Source organism: Haliotis rubra, unplaced genomic scaffold (genome assembly GCF_003918875.1).
Source record: "Haliotis rubra isolate DU_JTF1 unplaced genomic scaffold, ASM391887v1 Scf162, whole genome shotgun sequence".
Lineage (NCBI taxonomy): Eukaryota > Metazoa > Mollusca > Gastropoda > Lepetellida > Haliotidae > Haliotis > Haliotis rubra.
Genome location: NW_025765581.1, coordinates 1,748,081 through 1,760,098, shown reverse-complemented (window position 1 = coordinate 1,760,098; position 12,018 = coordinate 1,748,081). Strand labels below are relative to the sequence as shown.

Sequence of the window (12,018 nt, the reverse complement as noted above, 5' to 3'; positions counted from 1 at the left end):
ATGTTTTGCAGAATTTACTCTTTTACTTTTTTAGAACAAACTCTCATTGAAATATTGACGCAGTTCACTATTTGTTACGAGGGAGGAGTGCAGAGAAAGGGACAGCCAGGCGTTCAGACAATGCTGTAGACATATTTCACTTCTCCCTAGTCAATAGATAGGATTGTTGAAGTCAATCAATAATGCTTGTTTTATTAACCTACACGAGTTTATGATATATCGTATTTGAAATGGATTGTTACCATAAAAATCTGTTGTTGGATAGTCTCAGTGAGTGAGTGAGTGAGTGTTGTTTTACGCGGCTTTTAGCAATATTCCAGGAATAATCACGGTGGGGGGACACCAGAAATAGGCTTCACACATTGTGCCCATGTGCGGAATTGAACCTAAATCTTCGGCGTGACGAGTAAACGCATTAACCAACAAGCTACCCCACCACGTGGATAGTCTCAGACATGATAATTCATGAAGTCATCTTTCTGGTGATAGCACAAATCTGTTATTCAGGGGCTGATAAAATATCTTGTCATTAGTTATCAACAGTATTTATGTGGACCATACTTTAATCATATTTTACTTACGGTAATGCTCTCTAGTCATTAGTGTCACAAAACTAGATGCAATGGTGATACAACTAATAATGCATGTGTATAATGTCTATGGATTAAATTATTCTTTATTTGGGTTATAAACCAAATAATCATACCTTTATACCTAGGATGACCATTGTTCATTTTTTGATATATTTGAAATTGTACCTACAGCATGTGTTTTGTTACATTAAATTGATAATAATTGTAGTACTTCAACAATGGTTCTAGTCAAGTTAGAGTTGTCTCCCTCTCTCTGTCTTTTGTGGGTGTTCATTTAATTTACCGCTGAGCTATCTCCCTTTGTACACCGTAAAACGAAACGAGTTATTACCGCTTCCAATATGCAAGGTCTAATCAACGTTTTTCCTTATGCGTTCATGGCCCCACCATAATTTTTTACCACACTCTCTACAAACAATTCCTGGTACATTGCAAACTTTACTGTAAACAAACTGTCAACATTTATGGATTAAAAGATTGGAAGCTTCGAGTTTGTTTTGAACTGTTGGAACTGTTTCCTGGTGATACTACCTGTCCTCGAACAGAACAGCGTGACCTATATCAATGTTTTGATATATTTGAAACTGTACATGACAGTGCATCAACAGAAATGTCAAGATGTATATCTACCTTCTTATAATTTGTTTTTAAGAAGCCATGGTGCAGGTTTAAGCAGTGCTGTGATGTGCCTTACTTAGATTTAAGTGCTGACACAAAGTTACTTTCTTTACAGTGCCAAAATGATCTAATCTTGAGCATTTTACTGCTACATGTACAACCACTAAATGTGGCATGTTCAATGTATTGACAATAAATAACTACTGATAATTACTACGGAGTTGAAATGTATTGCATAGATTGCTACTCATTATATTATGAGTCAAATTTCAAAATTTCAAAAAAGAAATGTGCCAAAAGAAATATCCTCATAAAAGAACAATGTTGCACATTGATTCCATTGTAAATGTATATCAGCTGGTAATGTGTTATGACAGGTATACTTCCTGTCTGACCGTGTGTTACTGTGTATATTTCCTGGTGCATGTATATTACACACGTATAATTCATAGCTGATGTGTAGACAGCTGTGTATCAATATATACTATCATGAGCATCCTCAGCCAACAGTCTGCTAGTCACATACCCTTATATGGGCATGCATTTGTACTCTTTGTGTAAATAAATATAAAAAAGACAATAAATATGACCAAACCAAGTTGGTGTTCATTTCAATTTGCAAGACAAGTATTGTTTTGTTCTGCAGCCATCAGTTGTAATTCTAAGATTTTTGTTGTTTAACACCATACTCAGTAATAGTTAGATGGCTGAAGTCTTTAAATGATCAACTCTGGAACAGACATTCCAGTGATCAACACCATGAGCATAGATCTATGCAACTGGGATACAGTGACTTGTGTCAAGCACATCATTGGGCTATGCAACTGGGATATGGTGACTTGTGTCAAGCACATCATTGGGCTATGCAACTGGGATACGGTGACTTGTGTCAAGCACATCAGCGAACCTGACCAATCCTGTTAGTTGACTCTTACGACAAGCATTGGGCTGCTGAAGTCGACTTCAAACCTGGATCTGCGCGGGTTGTAATTCTAAGAGAGAATGAGGTTACGACGACACCAGAACCATGGGTTTCACACACACTACCCATGTTGGGCATCGAACATGGTTTTTGGAGTGACGAGTGGACGCTTTAACCACTCGGCTACCCAGCCGCCCCTGTAATTCTAAGAGGATGGAGGAACCTTCAAATGGCATTTAGAAGTGATAAAGGAGAAAGATAATACCCTGAAACATTGTCTTCCTTATATAAAAGAAGTCGATACCACAAATTCTCTCCTTAAAGATTATGCACTGGTACAATACTGACAATATGGATAACAGCTTCTTTTATTTCGAGGGTGTGACTTAATGTCTGCTTGACAATGGTACAAGAATCTGTATCGAAATGTGGCACTCGTGAAATAAATTCCTGTTTGACAATGGTACAAGAATCTGTATCGAAACGTGGCACTCGTGAAATAAATTCGTGTTTGACAATGGTACAAGAATCTGTATCGAAATGTGGCAATCGTGAAATAAATTCCTATTTGACAGTGGTAACCCCTAGTGTACAGTACACAACCCTGTGCACTTAAAAGAACCCACGAATCCGTTGGTATATGTCCAGATGGTGGCCACATGAATACGTGCAAACACCTAGTTGCGGGTACAGCAACGTGCAGTGAAGTTGGACAAAGTGCCGTGACTATGTGTCCCAGTCCACCCAGCTGTGAATGGGTACCGCGTTAGGATGAGAAAGCCACAATAACTCGGTGCGCCTAGTGGCAGCAAGAGTTGTATACTCCCCAGGGAGTTGAGATTGCTAATACGATGTGCAGTTGATATTGACATCCAATGATCGCGGGAAAATGTACCAGCGCCTTGAGCATGCACTAGTGCGTGGATATGTGCGCTATATAAATATCCTATAATAATAATACAAGAATCTGTATCGAAATGTGGCACTCATGAAATAAATTCCTCTTTGATAATGGTACAAGAATCTGTATCGAAATGTGGCACTCGTGAAATAAATTCCTGTTTGACAATGGTACAAGAATCTGTATCGAAATTTCGGCACTCGTGAAATACATTCCTGTTTGACAATGGTACAAGAATCTGTATCGAAATGTGGCACTCATGAAATAAATTCCTGCTTGACAATGGGCCTTACAAAAACAGCATGACCTATATCTATTTTTATAGAAATGTACTCAAACTTGTACATGACAGTGGATCAACAGATATGTCAAGATGTATATCGATTTGTTTATAATTCTTTTTAAGAAGCCTAGGTGCATGTTTAAGCAGTGCTGTGATGTGCCTTACTTAGATTTAAGTGCTGACACAAAGTTACATTCTTTACAGTGCCAAAATGATCTAATCTTGAGCATTTTACTGCTACATGTACAACCACTAAATATGGCATGTTCAATGTATTGACAATAAATAACTACTGATAATTACTACGGAGTGAAATGTATTGCATAGATTGCTACTCATTATATTATGAGTCAAATTTCCCTTGGGTAATGTTACCAAATAAAAAAGAAATGTGCCAAAAGAAATATCCTCATAAAAGAACAATGTTGCACATTGATTCCATTGTACATGTATATCAGCTGGTAATGTGTTATGACAGGTATACTTCCTGTCTGACCGTGTGTTACTGTGTATATTTCCTGGTGCATGTATATTACACATGTATAATTCATAGCTGATGTGTAGACAGCTGTGTATCATGAGCATCCTCAGCCAACAGTCTGCTAGTCACATACCCTTATATGGGCATGCATTTGTACTCTTTGTGTAAATAAATATAAAAAAGACAATAAATATGACCAAACCAAGATGGTGTTCATTTCAATTTGCAAGACAAGTATTGTTTGTTCTGCATCCATCAGTTGTAATTCTAAGATTTTTGTTGACACAAAGTAAATGCTGACACATAGTTATTTTACTTACAGTGCCAAAACGATCTAATCTTGAGCATTTTACTGAAACTTGTACAACCACTACAAATGACATGTTCAATGTATTGACAATACATATGACTAAACCAATTTGGTGTTCATGTCAATTTACAGGACAAGCGTGACATTTGATGACTCCACAATAGATTGTTATGGCCCGCCGCGCGTTTAGCGCGAAGAGCGGGTTATAATATTTGGCTCCCTCCGTACATACGTGCGTACGTTCGAATTGGAATATCTTAAGAACCTTTGACTAGGTTCTTTTCTTATGTGATACCTAGTATAGGCTCATCACAGTATGAGGAAGGTCTCAATCAGTTTTGGTGACCTTGACCTTCATTTCACCCTTAACGTTTTACCCATGTCAGCAAGATACCTAAAGAACTGGATTTTCTTCAAATATCTAACGGACACCAGGCATTATCTAGGGAAGGTAGATAAATACCGCTCGACAAATACCCGGATTGAGGAGGCTTTCTGCACAGACCGTCAGGAACAGGTTGAGAGAGGCTGGTTTACGTGCCAGAAGACCTTATTTTGGCCCTGTGCTTCGACAACAACATCGTCGACATCGAGTTAAATGGTGCACCAACGTTTAGGCCTGGAACCTACCGAATTGGCGTAGAACCTGGTTCAGTGATGAATCATGATTTCTATTGGAATGCGGGTGTACAGACTTCGACGTGAACGTTTCGCCGACGCTTGCGTTCCCCAGGTGGACAGATTCGGCTGGGGCAGTGCTATGATGTGGGGGGCGATCACCTGCCGTAGGAGAAGTGATTTGGTGATGATCCAGGGCAACCTGACAGCTCAACGGTACTGTGACGAAATCCTACGCCCACACCTCCTTCCAATCATTGATCGCCAGAGGGAGTTGTTTCAACAGGACAATGCCAGGCCCCACACAGCACGTCACACTAGAGACTTCCTCCAGAACCACAACATCAATGTGCTCCCCTGGCCCTCAAGATCACCGGACTTAAACCCGATCGAACATCTGTGAGATGCCCTGGACAGACGGGTGCGACGCCGTAACCCTCAGCCCCAGACACTCTTGGCGCAGATCAGGAGTGTGCCCGGGTGCTCCACAGCCCTTCTGACACTGAGCCTTACCAGCCGGCCTGTGCCAGGATCACCCAAACCCTCTCTGCTGCATTTTCATCTTAATCTGTAAAAATAATAATAATAATAATAATTCATTTATATAGCGCCTAGTATCTATCTGATTATAGTTGCTTACTGGACGCTGTAATCTGAATCTGATTATTATTACCCCGGATAACCCAATTAAAGACACAATACTTTTCTCCAACTGGGTACCCATTTTCTGATGGGTGAACAGAGGCAATTTTGAAGAAACTCACTTGCCTAAGGTGAGACTACATGTATCACAAATATCACGGCTTCGCATATTGTGGAATCGAACCCGGCCTTTGGCGTGACGAGCTTTAACTCCAGTCATCAGGAAGTTTCACATTAGTCAGTTCACTAAACATGTCGCGAAAACCCATTATATTACAGTGTAATATTGGCAAACAATGCATGTTGCAAAATGTGTACACATTATTTCTTGCAACAGTCTTGAGGTCATGTTTACAACATGCCTGCATTCGATAAGTAAATACAGATATGAAGAAAGTTAGTTATGCGAGTTAGAAACGATACAATGTTGATAATCATGACAAAGCGTTCTCGCGACACTGTTATCATGACAATCAAGCGACATGAGAAGAGTCAGTGAGCGTACAAGCATCTATGTGTCCGTCAATGATATGAGATAACTTGAATGTAATGTGCAAGTGTCAACATAGAGGCGGTCAGGTGACAAGGGCGGAATAACCAGGCTTGCATCACACTACAATCTGGCGGATAAGGGATATCAATGCACTTTTAATATCATGTTTGGATGTCAGCCTGGGGAAATTGAAATTATGTGCTCCAGTTCATAGCCTGCTTATGTCTTTCAAATAAGGTGAAAATTCATTTACTTGCAAATAAATGCGACAAACCCCATTCCACTTTCCAAATTATTATTGTTATATATGGGTATTCATATAGCGCTATAGTCCATCCAATGTGCATGCTCAAAGCGATTATACAATTGGGACTATATCATGAGCACATATTTGTTTCAGCAGTATTACACCTGTACGATATTGTTTGTAAATAAAACGAGTCTGGACCAGACAATTCAGTGATTGTCACCATGCGATACAATGACAGAGCATGTGTTTATGAATCACTATGAAATATAGGTGTTCGCGAAAAGGTAAGCATATCCTGCCCCACCGGTGGCACCCGTCATAAACATATACAAAGTCTAGTAAATTGTTCACCTGAAATAATTTGGTACAAGCCAAATAGGGAATTGCACCGGACATCATTTTTGTCACTGATGCATCAAATTTCGAAATGTCCAACACATAAAACTTTTGAAAGAGATACCTTTTAACGCTTTGGTGTTACGGCAAACAATAAACATGTTTCTGTGTGGCGTTTTTTATATACTACATATCACCCTTTGACTGCTTCGTCAGCTGCCTGACCTATATTGAGGCTTGGGATGATATCGGCCTAAGGTCGCATCAAGGATTTACTTATCTGACTGAACTCATGGTCATAAACTAGCTAGCAACACATCTCACCAGCTCACTGGATTCAAGGACATGGACTAACTAATAAACTGGCATCTTTTTGCACTGATATACGTATTATTAAATATGCTGCATCAATTATAAACGTATATCCCTGTTTAAAATGTGCTCGTCGAACACCAGTATAAATTCAGGGGCAAAAGAAACACCATCAAAAGTAATTATGTGTTCATTCAATATTACATCGTCATAACCCCATACAGTAGCAAGCAACAAATCTTACGAGCGCAAAAAGCATAACGACTGAGAAAAGCATGTGTTTCATGAATTATTGAATAAACCGAATTGTACTTCATCACCTGCCCTGGTGCCTCTGTGAACCTGTACTTCATCGCCTGCCCCGGTGGCTCAGTGAACCTGTACTTCATCATCTATACCAATGGCTGAGTTAACCTGTACTTCATCACCTGTCCCAGTGGCTTAGTGAACCTGTACTTCATCATCTATACCAATAGCTCAGTGAACCTGTACTTCATCACCTCCCCTGGTGCCTCAGTGAACCTGTACTTCATCACCTGTCCCAGTGGCTCAGTGAACCTGTACTTCATCACCTCCCCAGTGGCTCAGTGAACCTGTACTTCATCACCTCCCCGGTGGCTCAGTGAACCTGTACTTCATCACCTGCCCCGGTGGCTCAGTGATCCTGTATTTCATCACCTGCCCCGGTGGCTCAGTGAACCTGTACTTCATCACCTGTCCCAGTGGCTCAGTGAACCTGTACTTCATCACCTGCCCCGGTGGCTCAGTGAACCTGTACTTCATCACTCTGCCCTGGTGCCTCAGTGAACCTGTACTTCATCGCCTGCCCCGGTGGCTCAGTGAACCTGTACTTCATCATCTATACCAATGGCTGAGTTAACCTGTACTTCATCACCTGTCCCAGTGGCTTAGTGAACCTGTACTTCATCATCTATACCAATAGCTCAGTGAACCTGTACTTCATCACCTCCCCTGGTGCCTCAGTGAACCTGTACTTCATCACCTGCCCCGGTGGCTCAGTGAACCTGTACTTCATCACCTGCCCCGGTGGCTCAGTGAACCTGTACTTCATCACCTGCCCCGGTGGCTCAGTGAACCTGTACTTCATCACCTGTCCAAGTGGCTCAGTGACCCTGTACTTCATCACCTGCCCCGATGGCGCAGTCTTTCATCACCTAGCACGATGCATCAGCCGGAAAACTCTGGATTACAATATATGTGATCCTTGGTTTGACTCACACTGTGAATTTTCACTTGCGAAAAGTGCAAATGTCACGAGTAACACATCCAACCTTTAAATGGCAAGCAGAGGTCTTGACTGTTCCAGATCATGAATCAAAACGAGAAGAGTAATATTACATTGTTCGAAGCACCTGACCAGAGATGTCAGAACTGCGCGTTATTTTACCCACACCAAGTCAATCTCTACATGATATCAAAATTCTCCCAGTGGGAATTCTGAAATGATTTCCCCCAGAAACCAAACTGGCCATAGATGACACAACTGATTGGCTCTCGGAGACCTGGTTGACTCATGGCCTAAATGGCCCAAACTTAGGACACCCCACCAAATAAGCCCACGTGATATCAAACATGTATATTTGTACCTTTTTGTTTCAGAGAACATGGTTGCCATTTCTTGACATGACGACCCGTCCCCACTCTTAACTATATGACGTTAGACAGACGGACCGCTGTCATATAGGCTATTAGCTGGAATATTGCTGAGTGCATTAAACAACAAACAAACAAAAACACAATGAAGCAACGCACAACGCTCACGGTAGTCCCGTGGTTGCCATACTCATTACTCAGTACATTTGTAGTAGCACTGTTGAGGAGTTTGCATAAGTCACATGATCCAACATTGTCACATGATCACAAGTGAACTGCATCGAAAGACTGATCTCGTTGAATGTAGGCGTTCGACACATCTGGATCTTGAACAGTTTCGTGACAGCCATGCATCTTGCAGAGTTCTTGTTATTATGTGCACCACACACACATAAATTATGCACAACTTTTCAGGGAAAATTGTTGCTTGCTTCATTTATGGCTTTAGCATTGCAGAAGCTTGGCAGAATAGAAAATAATGCGGTTCAGGGTCTGTGAGACCTATTTATCCTCATGATCACAGTTTGTATTTCTTTTTGTTTGAATCAGAACTGAGTGACTGGCTGAAGACGTTCAGACACGAATGTCTGCATATGGATTGTTTTCATTTTCTGAACAGAATTATTAGCTGGATGTTACAAACGTACATGTTTCAAATTAATTAGCTGTACAGCTCGCTTTCGGGGAGTGCAGTGGATTTAATCTGCATGATTTCTTGATTGTTGTGTTCATATGAAATACTGGAGAGGAGAAAAGGAAACAAACAAGGATTGGTACTTGATGTGTTTGACCAGGGAGATTATATAACGTGTTGTAGAGTAGCCCTGGTTTGATGAAGGTATCAAGGTTGTGATTTGGACCTTAAGGTTGCAGTGTTTCAGCAAATATTTTCAGGCTAGTAAGATTGTTTTGATAACATTATCATTTGGGGTTCAGAACCTATTTCAGGTGTATAGTTTCTCTATATTTTGTTGGTAAAAACACTGTGATGTTTATTTCTTTATTTAACACCGCATGCACCGAGCAATAATTAAGCTATATTAAGGTGTTCTGTAACTAATAAAGCCTGGACCAGACAATCCAGTGATCAACGTCATGAACATTGATCTACACAACTGGGATATGCAGTCGTGTTAGTGAGCCTGGCCATCTGTTTTGTCTGTTTTCAGATTCACACAGGTTTACAACATGGCATCATCTGGGGCTCTCAGCCCAATGGCCTTCCTCTGGACAGCCCCACAGTAGCAGACAAGATCAAACAGGCCGGCTACTCCACCCACGCTGTCGGCAAATGGCATCTGGGTTTCTACAAGGATGACTACCTGCCTACCAATCGGGGATTTGATTCATACTATGGTAAGGGAAGATGTCAACTGTTTGTTTTGTTTTGTTTGTTATTTGTTTGTGGCAATCAGCAATATATCCAGCTGTATCGTGTCAGTGTGGAAATAGTCGTGTGTGGACCAGACAACCCTGTGATTGACATCATGAGCATCAACACAATATGAATGTGATGGCCTGTTAACCAAGTCAACCACCCAATCCTATTTGTCACCGGCTATGACAAGCAAGGTTTGCTGAAGACCCATTCTAACACAGCTTTTTAAATTACAGGCTACCTGACAGGCAGCGAGGACTACTTCACACACAAACGTTGCGACAACCACGATTCCAGATACATGTTTTGTGGTCTTGACTTACGTAACAATACAAACCCAGTTTTCAATGAGACCGGCCACTATTCAACGTATCTGTTTACGGAGAGGGCTATCAGTGTGATCAGGGATCACGATGAGTCCAAAGTAGGTGCAAGTTCCATCGAGAATGTTTCATGTCAACATAATAATGATAATAGTCAATCTATATTGTGCATTTATCCATGCACATTGCATGCTCAAAGCGCTGACATATTACACCTGGTTAACGAGTACAGAACACTCCATGTGCAGAACACAACCGGTCGCCTGTCAGGTGCTCGAGGTTCAAATTCAAACTACCATATTATCATACTAGGTACCCATTTTGTGCTGGGTACCTAAGGTGAGACCACATGTATCACATGCGTTTCGTTGTGGGGTAAGACTGAAGTCCTAGAACTCCCAGGAGTCGAGCTGCCAAACACGGTCACCCATCCAAGGACTCTCCGTGCTCAGCGTTGCTTAACTTCAGCTGATTTGTGACCTGAGCTCTATGCACATGACCTCATTTTGAAAATAATGCAATAATGTCTGTGTGGTATATTGACGTATATTACTTGTGTTGAAAGGCATATACACATGGAACAAAGTATTGCAGCATCCCATATTCTTCATAGTATCAATATGTTACCATTAACCACAGCAAAGGAATTTATCCAAACCTCAGTTTAACTTACTGTCTGGATACATTGACTTTCAGCGAATAATTGAATGGCAAATCTTAATTAAAAAAGCATGAAAAACTGTAGCTTATTGAGAGAAGGAAACATGGAAAAGGATTGACTCATTTTGTAGTGCAATGTCGTATGAAGTTAACAAGTGCGCTCATTTTCAAGATTTGGATATACAATCCTCAAAAAATCAAATAAGTAATAACATCCCTGACCCTCCTGACTGATTGTATCAGATGTTGAATTTAACGTTGTGGTATTGTGTTCTATTCTTCATGGAGGGCTTGTTCTAATACATCAATATTTTGTATCTCATAATGTCCCAAACATGGGATTTAGGATCTGGACTCCTGGTGGTCCAAGGTTGAGTTGCTTCCATCTCTTGACGTGAGAAATCACCAAGGACATGTGTGCGATGTGGCATAGCAAGTGTCATCCTTGGAGACTGTTTAGAGGATGGCCATCAAATGTGGTACAACAACCAAAAACATAAATGATATTGTTATAGCACATGTTTTAAATTTTTTTTAGTGTGTGACTTTGTGTATATAATATACTTGTGTACATGTGTTAATCCTTGGTCTTGTTGCTATATAGCTGAAATAGGCTTATAGCTCAGGTGATGTTAAATTTGAACTCACCCACTACTATGATAGTGGTAATTTTCTTTGTAGGCTCATCATGTTTTTGTTTCTTGTTTCCAGCCATTTTCCTGTACCTCGCCTATCAGTCTACGCACTCACCTCTGCAGGTCCCAGGGAAATATTTGAATCCGTACAGCCACATCAAAGACTTGAACAGGCGCACTTTTGCCGGTAATATGGTCACTGTTAAACCTGACATATTCAGTAGGTAGTCCAGTGTATGGCCTCTTTTCTCCTCACACAGAGTGACTTGGGTTCTAATCTGTTTTACCAATATGTCTGCTATATCATGACTTGTCATTTTCTAACTTTCCTTGATCGGCAGTATGCTTCACCATTAGGAAAAGAGTTGATCTGACAAAATATTGAACATTTTGCTGTTGCCCTAGGTAAGCATTGTTTGTAGGACAAACTTACCTCTTATTATTTTTTTTTAGTGAAACTTCATTTATAATTTAGTCAGCCAATCTTCATATGATAATATTGAATGTTTGAAGGTGCATCACCACTTGCACTTCCTTATGCCCATAGTTGTTTGTACAGTAATCGCTCTTGAAAGATCATTGATGTATGACGCGAAATTTGCATGTGTACGATTTTCGTTTTCAAACAATAAAATGGCTAGGAACAAAC

General features: G+C 40.6%; 1 long non-coding RNA gene across 1 annotated transcript; it reads left to right on the top strand.

Moving 5' to 3' along the window:
* The first annotated feature begins 695 nt into the window (after positions 1-695).
* On the top strand, positions 696-2,714 carry LOC124271680. Its single transcript, XR_006897103.1, has 2 exons — positions 696-834; positions 2,353-2,714. It is a non-coding gene; the product is annotated as an uncharacterized LOC124271680 (long non-coding RNA).
* Positions 2,715-12,018: the final 9,304 nt, after the last annotated feature.